This window comes from Peromyscus maniculatus, chromosome 13 (assembly GCF_049852395.1).
Source record: "Peromyscus maniculatus bairdii isolate BWxNUB_F1_BW_parent chromosome 13, HU_Pman_BW_mat_3.1, whole genome shotgun sequence".
In the NCBI taxonomy this organism is placed as follows: domain Eukaryota; kingdom Metazoa; phylum Chordata; class Mammalia; order Rodentia; family Cricetidae; genus Peromyscus; species Peromyscus maniculatus.
The window spans coordinates 23567727-23578118 of NC_134864.1; the positions used below are offsets into that span (position 1 = coordinate 23567727).

Below are 10392 nucleotides of genomic sequence, written 5' to 3' on the forward strand. Positions count from 1 at the left end.
AGTACTTCACAATGAATATCATTCAAATGTAAAACTGTGTTCCTTCAAATGCTCAAAGGATTCTGTTTTCTTTTTTCTTTTTTGGTTTTTCGAGACAGGGTTTCTCTGTGTAGCTTTGCGCCTTTCCTGGAACTCACTTGGTAGCCCAGGCTGGCCTTGAACTCACAAAGATCCGCCTGGCTCTGCCTCCCGAGTGCTGGGATTAAAGGCGTGCGCCACCACTGCCCGGCAGGATTCTGTTTTCTGACAACATGAGTATATATAAAGGTAATAGGTAGGAGCTCAGTTTAGTGACTCACACCTTTAATTCCAGGACTTGGGGGCAGGAATATTGTCACAAGTTCAGGCCATCCTGGGTTACATAGTAAGAACATTCTATTCTAAGCTACACAACAACAACCAAAAAAAAAAAAAAAAAACAACTACTAGAGTCATCACCTTGTTAACTAAAAGTGGAGTGATCCTGTTTGAAGTTTCTTTTGGGGCTTTTAAATGGGCTGTAAAAATCATGATTCTGAAGGAAAAGACTTGCAAGATAAAAGATATGGAAATCTAATAATGTTCACCAGGTGAAGACAGCATGAAAGGGTTAAAGAACAGCTACCTATTTCCTAGTATATATTTTTTTACTGTAACAGTAGCACAAGTTAACTCAGTAATATAAAAACTCTAATCCACATTAGAGTATTATTTCCTAAAGTTCTTATAACTCCTAAAAATCTGAGTAAGGAGGAACAAAGAGGAAAAATGACTAAAGGATATGAAGGGTTAATTCACAAATATATTATTCCCCCATATATTAGCTAATATCCAAATTCATAGAACTAGTGTCAAATACCTTCTACAACAACACAGATTAAAGCCTTAAAAAGTACAGTGAGGGGCCAGTGGGGTAGACCGCTTAGAAAGGGCACTTGCTGCCAGGCCTGAGGGACTGAGTTAGACCCCTGGAATCTACAGGGACTGACTCCTATGAGATGTTCTCTGATCACCACACAGATACCACATGCAAAAAAAAAAAAAAAAAAAAAAAAAAAAAGGTATTTTTAAAAAGTAGCATGAAAGTGGTGATATGATTTTAACACAAATCTAAGTTTATGTAAATTCCCATATAAGTAGGTGTTTATTTTGAAGAGCAGTCTGTAGAACACAGGCACAGTAGCCGGAGAATGAAGAGCCATAGTTTCCTTCTTCACAACCAAGGACAGCATGAGTAAGCCGAGATGCTACCCAGCAACCTTTTGTTTACCTTTCCTAACATGAAGAAGACAAACAGAACTTAGTAAAAAGGCTCTTTTTCGTCCTATTCAACTGCATCTTACAAAGCATACTCTTTCATCTGGAATGTGTTGTTTATAGTCATGGAAGATGGGGAGAACGTCTGAAGATTAAATAACCCCTACTGATGGTCACCTCAGCTATTTAAAATACTGTCCTTCTTTTCTATTCTTTTAGGTTTATTCATACTTCTCATTCATAAGTGAATTTCAAAGCAGTCTAAGTTTACTCCAGTAATTTTAACACAGATTCCATCCATGGTTCCATCAAATTAGCTGACAAATCTTTTTTGCCACACATAGTTGTGAAAATCAAATAACTTAGATGCAAAATGTACTTTGTAAACTCAAACCACTGTAACTTTTTTTTTTTTTTTTTTTTTGGTTTAGGGGAGGAGACTGTGTCTCACCATGTAGCTTAGGCTAGCTTGGAGCTCACTAGTAAACTAGGCTGACCTCAAACTGCCTGTGTCTGCCTCCTGGCAAACCACCGTAACTTTCAAGGCATTCTTTTATCTTGAGTCAATATAGTTACTCTAGGCAGAAAAGAGAATCACATATGGTTTTTGTTCTCTATTAGAAGATAGACGCTAGCCATGGTAATGCAATCCTGTTATCTCACATCACCACAAGTTCAAGGGCCATCTGTCAACAAGTCGAGTTCCAAGTCAGCCTGGGCTACATGGCAGGATCCTACCTCAAATAAAATGAAATAAAATACAATGGAGATTGGAGGCAGTAAGCAGGCAAATTCTCACATAGGCAAATAATCTGAAAAACTATGTCATGCACTTAGAAGTTTCAATAAAGTAGTTAGGAAAATTATTTGCTGTCAGTATTATTTGTGATAATTATTCCAATTGTAGCCCAAATACATACTGATAAGCAGAAAGGCAAACTACTACATATTTTTAACCAACTTCAGTACAAAAAACATCTGTTAGAGGCCCTGGCTATGGAAAATACTGTAAGGTGTGTGTGTGTGTGTGTGTGTGTGTGTGTGTGTGTGTGTGTGTGTGTGTGTTGTGTGTGTGTACATGCACATGCATGTGGGTTGCCCACAAGTCCAGAAGATGGTGTTGGTTACCCTGGAGCTGAAGTTACAGGTGGTCATAACTCACCTGATGGGGATGTTGGGAACTGAACTCAGGTCCTCTGGAAAAACTGAAAGTGCTCTTAACCCCTAGACACCCTCTCCAGTAGCTCAGATAAAACTATTTTCATATTCTAAGAATTTTAAAAAACAAATAACTTCTATGCTATAATTTATTTCATAATTTACCTTGTGTATCTTAAGCTCTGTGTTTCATTTAAACTTTTTAGGGACTGAAGGTAAAAGTTTGAATTTGGCAGGCTTCTGGAAGTCCTCACTAGTATGAAATAAGGAAACCTACTCTGGGCGCTTTTTTTTTTTTTTTTCTTTCTATTTTTGGTTTTTTGAGACAAGGTTTCTCTGTGTAGCTTTGGAACTTGTTTTCTAGACCAGGCTGGCCTCGAACTCACAGAGATCCGTTTGCTTCTGCCCCGAGTTCTGGGATTAAAGGCACCCTCCACCACCGCCACCCGACAGCTGCTATTCTCTAACCTGGACAGACTCAAATTTCCCTTCACTGGATCTAGACCTTTATAAAGTTCTACATGAGTCCAGCATGCTTTTTTCCCCTTTTGTGATTAGTGCATCTCTCTTCTTACATATTTATTTTTGGGGCACACATGTGCAACAGTATGTACATGGTGGTCAGAAGACATCGTTCAAAAGTCAGCTCTCTCCTTCCACCATGAGGTGCCAAAGATCTAACTGAAGTCCTCACGTTTGGTGGCAAGCGGCTAATCATGGGCTGGAGATGTAACTCAGAGATACAGTGCTTGACCAGCATGTCTAAGGCCATGAGATCTATCTCCAGCAATGAAAGGGGTTAGGGGAAATGGAGAACAACCCACATATGCATCTTACAAAACAAAACAAAGCAAAAACCCTATTGGCTTATTTTCCAGTATTCTTATAAAATACTTACTTTCATTTTCCTTTCTGGCGACCTAGTTAGTGGAACAATTGGCCTTCAAGCATTTTTCATGAAGTCTACGATTTAATAAATATTACCTCTTCAAAAACAGCTAGCCACTCTTAACTAAAGAGAGACCAGCCGGGCGGTGGTGGTGGTGGTGGTGGTGGTGGTGGTGGTGGTGGTGGTGGTGGTGGTGGTGGTGGTGGTGGTGGTGGTGGTGGTGGTGCACGCCTTTAATCCCAGCACTCGGGAAGCAGAGCCAGGTGGATCTCTGTGAGTTCAAGGCTAGCCTGATCTACAGAGCAAGATCCAGGACAGGCACCAAAGCTACACAGAAAAACCCTGTCTCAAAAAACCAAAATAAATAAATAAAATAAAAAAACAAAAACAAAAAAAGAGACCAGAGAGAAATGGCTAAGACACACATGGAAGCTGTTACTACTTAGCTTGTGAACATCTATTATCTCCTAACTATCCATAGTGTCAGCTTAATTTGCCGTACTAGAACACTGTTTTATAGGCTTATGAAATGTTGACTTAAACCTTGAACAAAGACTCTCACAAGGCACTCAACAAATGTGATCATCCTGGAACTTACTCTATAGACCAGGCTGGCCTCCAACTCACCGAGATCCTCCTGCTTCTGCCTCCTGTGCTGGGATTAAAGGCCACCATCCCCTGGCTGATAATCAATGCTTTTAATACTTTTTATGTTCAAGGTTAAAAATACTCTGATAATCTGGGCATCACTCTAACATCAATTTATTGATATGGATCTCTGTGAGGTCAAGGCCAGGCTGGTCTACAGAGTGAGTTCCAGGTCAGCCAGGGCTACATAAGACTATCATGTCTCAAATGAGAAAAAAAGAAGAAAGAGAGAGGGGGGGGCGCAAACAAACATATACAAAGTTAGAACATATTCTGTATATTTATTCAGGGTCTCCCTCTAACCCAGGCTGACCTTTAACTCATGTTGTGGCTAGTTTGGCTTAGAATTTGGGGTGATCCTTCTACCTCAGCCTCCTAAATGCTGGGATTACAGGCATGAGCCACCACAGCATTTTTATAGACTTTAGAATCACTAGATGACAAAAAAAAAAAAAAATCAACTATTCAAAACTGAGTTTATAAAGGAAATTTATTTCCTGCTACTGCCATCTCTGGAAACCAGCAATAGACAAATTAACATCACTACTATGATACTTTCACTATTGCTTTTAAAAAGCCATTGTCTGCTAAGGAAACAAATTATGCATGCATGAGTGTATAACAAGAATGTTTTTAAACGCTGTATGAAGCAACTTTATATTCTCTAGGAGAAATTGGAGGGCTAAAGCAATATTTAGAGTGTTCATAAGCCGCTTTACCAAGATTAGAACTAAGTGGGGATTGGAAAAAAATGTATCTACAAGGAATTATAATCCCAAAATAGCAGGTGCAGAACATAATAAAGCTGGAGCTGAGCACAAACCTAGGGACTGAAGCATCTTGTTACACTTGAGAAGTACATTTTAAGTAGCATCATCTACTTTGTATAAAAGTTCCCGGTATACAACGTGCTTCCTGTTGTTCTCTCGTTTGCTCCACCCAGTAACTGTGGAGATTATGCAGAAAATTATTATTATTAATTATTAGTATTATTGGTGACAGTGATGGTGCTGAGTAAACAGGGCCTCCCACATTCCAAGCAGGTACTCTACAGCCCCAGGAAATTATTTTTGGTAAATGAAGAATGCAAGGTTCTGAATGTTACATGATTTGTCAGAAAAAATAAGTGACAAAGAAGTTAAATCTAGACCTTCTCAGTTATAGTTCAAGGTCTTTTTCCTTCTACTTCATAAAGCTACTCCTAAATAAAGAACAAATTAGCATCTCACAGCAAGAAACTTCTAGACAAATCACTAAGGCAGACAACTCTAAGTCATGTACCTTCTTACCAAGCTTTTACCTTTTCATTTGAAAAATGAAGAACGTGGATTAGAAAACGTGAATTCACTTCTAGTTCTAAGACTCTCTCTCCAAATGTGACATGGGTATACAAATACATGTTCTTAGCAATAAATTCCTAATCAGAAAGACAATTCTGAAGCAACCTACTGCAAGTACAGGGAAATTCTACCTGAGGCTACTCCATGTCCTTGAGTGTATATGAGTATGGAGTATATGAGGTGGAGTAGCTGAAACTTCCTACAATGATAGAGCTGACTGATCTCACTAACCATTCTCTTTTCAGACTGAAATTAAACATTCTTCATGAAAACTGGAACTGGTGGAACAAGCCTATAATCTGAACTACTTGGGAGGCTGAGACATGAACAGAATGTCTGTCTAGTCAATTTAACAGGGCCCAATCCAGAAACAAAACATTACAAAGGGCTTGGGTATTATGTTTTACTCCCAGCATCCACATCGGGTGGCTCACAACCACCTGTAATCCCAGCACCAGGGGATCAAGACCCCTGTCCTCTGCAGACACTCTGCACATCTGTACATGCCTACACAGACACATAAATAAATATAAACCTTTAAGGGGCTGGAAAGATGGTTCAGTGGTTAAGAACAATGGCTACTTTTCCAGAAGACCTCTGATCAATTCACAGCACCCATGTGGCAGCTCACAGCTGTCTGTAACTCCAGTTCCAGGGCTTCTGACACTCTCACACTGACACACACACAGGCGGCAAAACACCAATGCACATCAAATAACAATAAATTATACATCCAAAAAGTAATCAACATTTTAAAGGGAGGTGGCAGAACGGGGGCTGAGATGTAACTCAGTTGAGTGCTTGGGGGCGGGTATAGTATACAAGAGGACCCTTCAAGGACATTCTGAATTATATTGTGAAAATAAAAAAAAAAATTTTTTTTTTTGAGACAGGGTTTCTCTGTGTAGCTTTGGTGCCTGTCCTGGATCTCACTCTGTAGACCTGGCTGGCCTCGAACTCACAGAAATCCGTCTGCCTTTGCCTCCCGAGTGCTGAGACTAAAGGCGAACGCCACCACTGCCCCGCCTATACTATGAATTTGAAGCCAGCCTGAGAGAGACTCTGACTCAAAAAAATTTTCTTGGGTAACCCAGACTCAGAAGGACAAACATGGTATGTACTCACTCATAAGTGGATACTAGATATAAAGTAAAGGACTACTAGACTGCAACCCACAGATCCAGGGAGGCTACCTCTCAGGGGGGACCCTAGGATGACTGTGGCTAATAATAAGTTTTGGTTTTGACCAATCACTGGGCAAGCTTTAGTGAAACATTTCACTATTAGGATAAGAATTTGTACTGTATCAAGCTGATGAAAGAAAATGCTGGCCGTACTTTCAGGAGGGGAGGCTAAAATCTTTTTAGACTATGGATTAGCCTATAGAAAAATGTCTACTGTAAATCAAACAGTGAAGGGGAAGATGAATAGGAATCTCACTTACACAACTTAAGTAAAACATAGCTCTCTGAACATATGAAGATAGGTCTCTTCTGTATACCAGAATCTAATCAACATTTATATGTATAGTTCAGCTATCATTTAGCTTAAAAGGACTTATTAGGAAATGTTATCATTTATACTACTTTCTACAGAGAAAATAATTTGACTGTTTAAAATAACCCTGGACTTTTAAATTATAACCTGTTTTTATGTTCAAAAAGATTAAATTAAATTTAACAAAAAAGAAAAATTAACTGTGGAGTGTGGTGGCACACCTTTAATCCCAGCACTTGGAAGGCAGAGGTAGGTGATCTCTGAGTTCACAGCCAGCCAGGTCTACAGAGCAGCCAGAGCTATACAGAGAAACCCTGTCTCGAAAATCAACAAAAAAAAAAAAAAAAAATTAACTACTAATCAACTAAAAGAAAACCTCAAACTTAAAAAATAATTCTTTTTAAATATCCCAACTGACTACCATCTCTCCACCCAACTTTAGAACTGTCAGTCCCCTTTCCCAAAAACCTCAATGGGGAAAGGAGGGCGACAGGACGGAATTTTTTTGAAAGGGTCTGATGTATCTCAGGCTGACCTAGAACTCACCATGTAGGTTAAAATATTTTGGTGGTGGTGGTGGATGTATTTATGTATGCATATACACACAGATGCATGTGTGGAATGCATGTATGGTGGCCACGGGTCAGCATCTTCAACTGCTTTCCACCTTATTTTTTTTGAGGCAGCATCTCTCACTGAACCTGAAATCTGTCAATCTGGCTTGCTGACAAGCCCCAGAGACTCTCCTCCTAGCCTCTGCTTCCCCAGTGGGAAAATTACAGGTGTGCCACAGCTCCCAACCTTCACACCATTGCTGGGCATCTCAACTACGGTCCTCGTGTTCACGCTTTAATGATAGCCGCATCTCTAACCCAATCTTGAACGGCTCCTCCTTCCTCTACTTCCTGTGTGCTGAGTGTCAGACACAGTAGGAGTGGAGTATTAAGCCTGGTTCATTTGATGCTGGGGATAAAATCCACAGCTTCCAACATGGTAGGCAAGCACTCTACTAACCGAGCTACATCTCCCAGCAACACTGTAATCTTGAGAAAATCATCTTCTTTTCCAGTTTACTCCTCTTGTTTCCATATGAAGTTCAGACATGATTTTTTCCTGGATATTAAAAAACCAATACCAAAGCTGTGTCGCAGGATTTAATTCTAGTACTTGGGAGGCAGAGGCAGGCTGATCTCTGTACAAATTCAAGGCCAGCCTGGTCTAAAGAATGAGTTCCAGGACAGCCAAAGCTACTCCGAGAAACCCTGTCTTGAAAATCAAAAAAGGAGGAAAGAAAAAAAAAAAAAGGAACCAATAAATACCAAGACTACAAAACATTTTCAGCCACCGGGCTCTTTCACTATTGTTCTCTTAACTCCTCCTCAAACAGACTCCACAGACTTCATAGGATGCATACCCAGAGATTCTCACTGTTTGAACTCTGCTTAGCCCGTAAACTATGTTAACTTTAAAATACAAAAACTGTAAGAAATGAGAAAGGCTTCCAACTTTTATTTCTAATACTCCTTCTACAAATACACTTAACCCTCTGGTTTCTCTTCCAGAAAACTTGGCCAGTCTCCAAAACAGAACACCCAGTTGAACAGTTAAGTGTGTCCTACCTAAGTCAAGCTTGTAGAGAGCATTAGATATTTGATGAGCGCATCTATCAAGCATAAAGAATTCTCAAGCCTTTCTCCCTCTATAAACTCCAGGAGAAGCTTTTCGTATTTTTATATATTTTTGCTTTTGACCCAAATGAAAGCTCTCTCAAAAGGTTCACAGTGGGCAGTCAAGATGGCTCAAAGTGTAAAGGTACCTGCCACTAAAAGAAGGGCCCGAGCGTGGGACCCACATAGCACAAGACAAGAACCAACTCCAGGAAGTTGTCTCTGACCTCCACACCCACACATCTAAACAAATGTATTAAAATACTAAATGTTATACCGAAATGTTCTTAAAGGGCGATATAACGTCTTCAACCTTACATCGGCGATTCTAACGAATTTTGCTTTTAAACCACTTGGCACCAACAGATCATATATTGCCAGTTCTGAGATAATCTCCAGGAAAGCCTTTGTGTAAAGATTGATGAAACTGAAAAAGATCAGTAACCAAGATTTTTAACGGCCTCCTTAGGCATATGTTTTTAATGAATAGATGCCTTACTCGAATAGCTTGTCTTCCTTTATAATTGACTCAGACCATTTCAAAATAAGAGGAAACACATGACCGAGAATGCAGGTTCATCTCAACCACAGAATTAGTGGTAATCCCAAATCCAGATCGCTGGATTTGCAACATACCTCACCCCAGTTCAAGGGGTGTCCAGCGGAAATTACAGTCCCTACAACCCACATTGCTTCAAATGCTTCCTACGTGCTCAACTAGTGCAATACTGTTCACTTCCATTCTCACTGTGATTATTAAAACAGCTGTCAGCTGGGTTTCGGTGACCTCTTTGTACAACCGTTTATTCAACGCTTTGGATCCTGAAGGATGCGTCATCCCACATTACTCTTCAAAATCAGATCTAAGATTCCAACGTGCTCTAAGGGTCTCTGAACATCATTCCAACCGGAACTGGCACAAACTGAGACCTGATAGCCCAGCGTCGCAAGGGCAGGTCGCACTGGCATTTAGGACAGAACCGGCTCCGCGAGCCGCAGGTCCTTCCGCTTTCACGCACCTCTCCCGGGACCACCGCGCCTCCTACGCCCCGGCCCGCACCGTGTCTCCGACATCCGCGCACGCCGCGCGCCTGGCACCGGGAGCGCGCGGCGGCAGGGCGCGCCCCCGCGATGCCGTCCGTCCCGGTGCGCCGGCGGCGCCCTCCCGGCCGCGCCATGTTCCGGTAAGCCGCGGCCGGGGCGCTCGCGCCAGCCGCCGCCCGAGCGTCGCCCAGCGGCAGCCCCACCTGCGCCGCGACCCGTCAGGATGCCGGGCGGGGCGGCCACCAACGGCCTGTCACGGGTCCGGTCGGCCCCGTCGCGGGCTGGGCCGGACCGGGCCGGGCGGCGCGTGGCGGCTGGGCGCGGCTGGCAGAGGCGCAACCCCCCTACCTGACGTCCGGGGAGGAGACGGGGCACAGAACTGAGGGTCTCCTCCCTGGTGCCCGGGACAGACTCGAAACCGCGCCCTCCTTCCTCCCCTCTGGTCGCCACGCCCCCCTGGCCCGCACGGACCCGAGGCTCGGCGGGCGCAGAAGGCTTCAGCCCCTGAACGAGGGCCTCCGGGGGGCCGCCGCTGCCGGGGTCTCCGTCGCCGCTGCACCAGCCCCTAATGCCGCCGGGGCCAGGCTTGAAAACATCTCCGGTCTTGGTCGGTCTCTCACCACAGCCTCCTTGCTCCCGGACAGCGTTCCCCGCGATTGGCTGCGGCGCGAGCACGTGACCCCGGCGGGCACGTGACTCCTGCAGGCACGGGACGGGCGGCGTGACCGCCGTGCCCCGCCCCCGACGCGCCCGGCCCTTTGGCTCTCCCCAAGAGCGGAGAGCACGGCGGTGGCGGCGGCGGCGGCGGCGGGTGGCGTCCGTGCGGAGCGAAGCGGTGCGGAACGGAGGGGGCCGGAAGTCCTGGGCCTCCCGGGCCAGCCGCGCCCGAGGAGCTGTGGGAGCCTGGTGGGAG

At 43.6% G+C, this 10392-nt stretch overlaps 1 protein-coding gene across 10 annotated transcripts in view; it reads right to left on the reverse strand.

Moving 5' to 3' along the window:
- Ankrd12 (ankyrin repeat domain 12) overlaps positions 1 to 9965 on the reverse strand; it is a 107348-nt gene extending 97383 nt beyond the window's left edge. For all 10 annotated transcript variants that reach the window (XM_076549796.1, XM_076549795.1, XM_076549803.1 and 7 more), the window contains exon 1: positions 9828 to 9965. The gene's annotated coding sequence lies outside the window, so the exon portion shown is untranslated. The remainder of the gene's footprint in view (positions 1 to 9827) is intronic.
- Between the last annotated feature and the right edge of the window lie 427 nt (positions 9966 to 10392).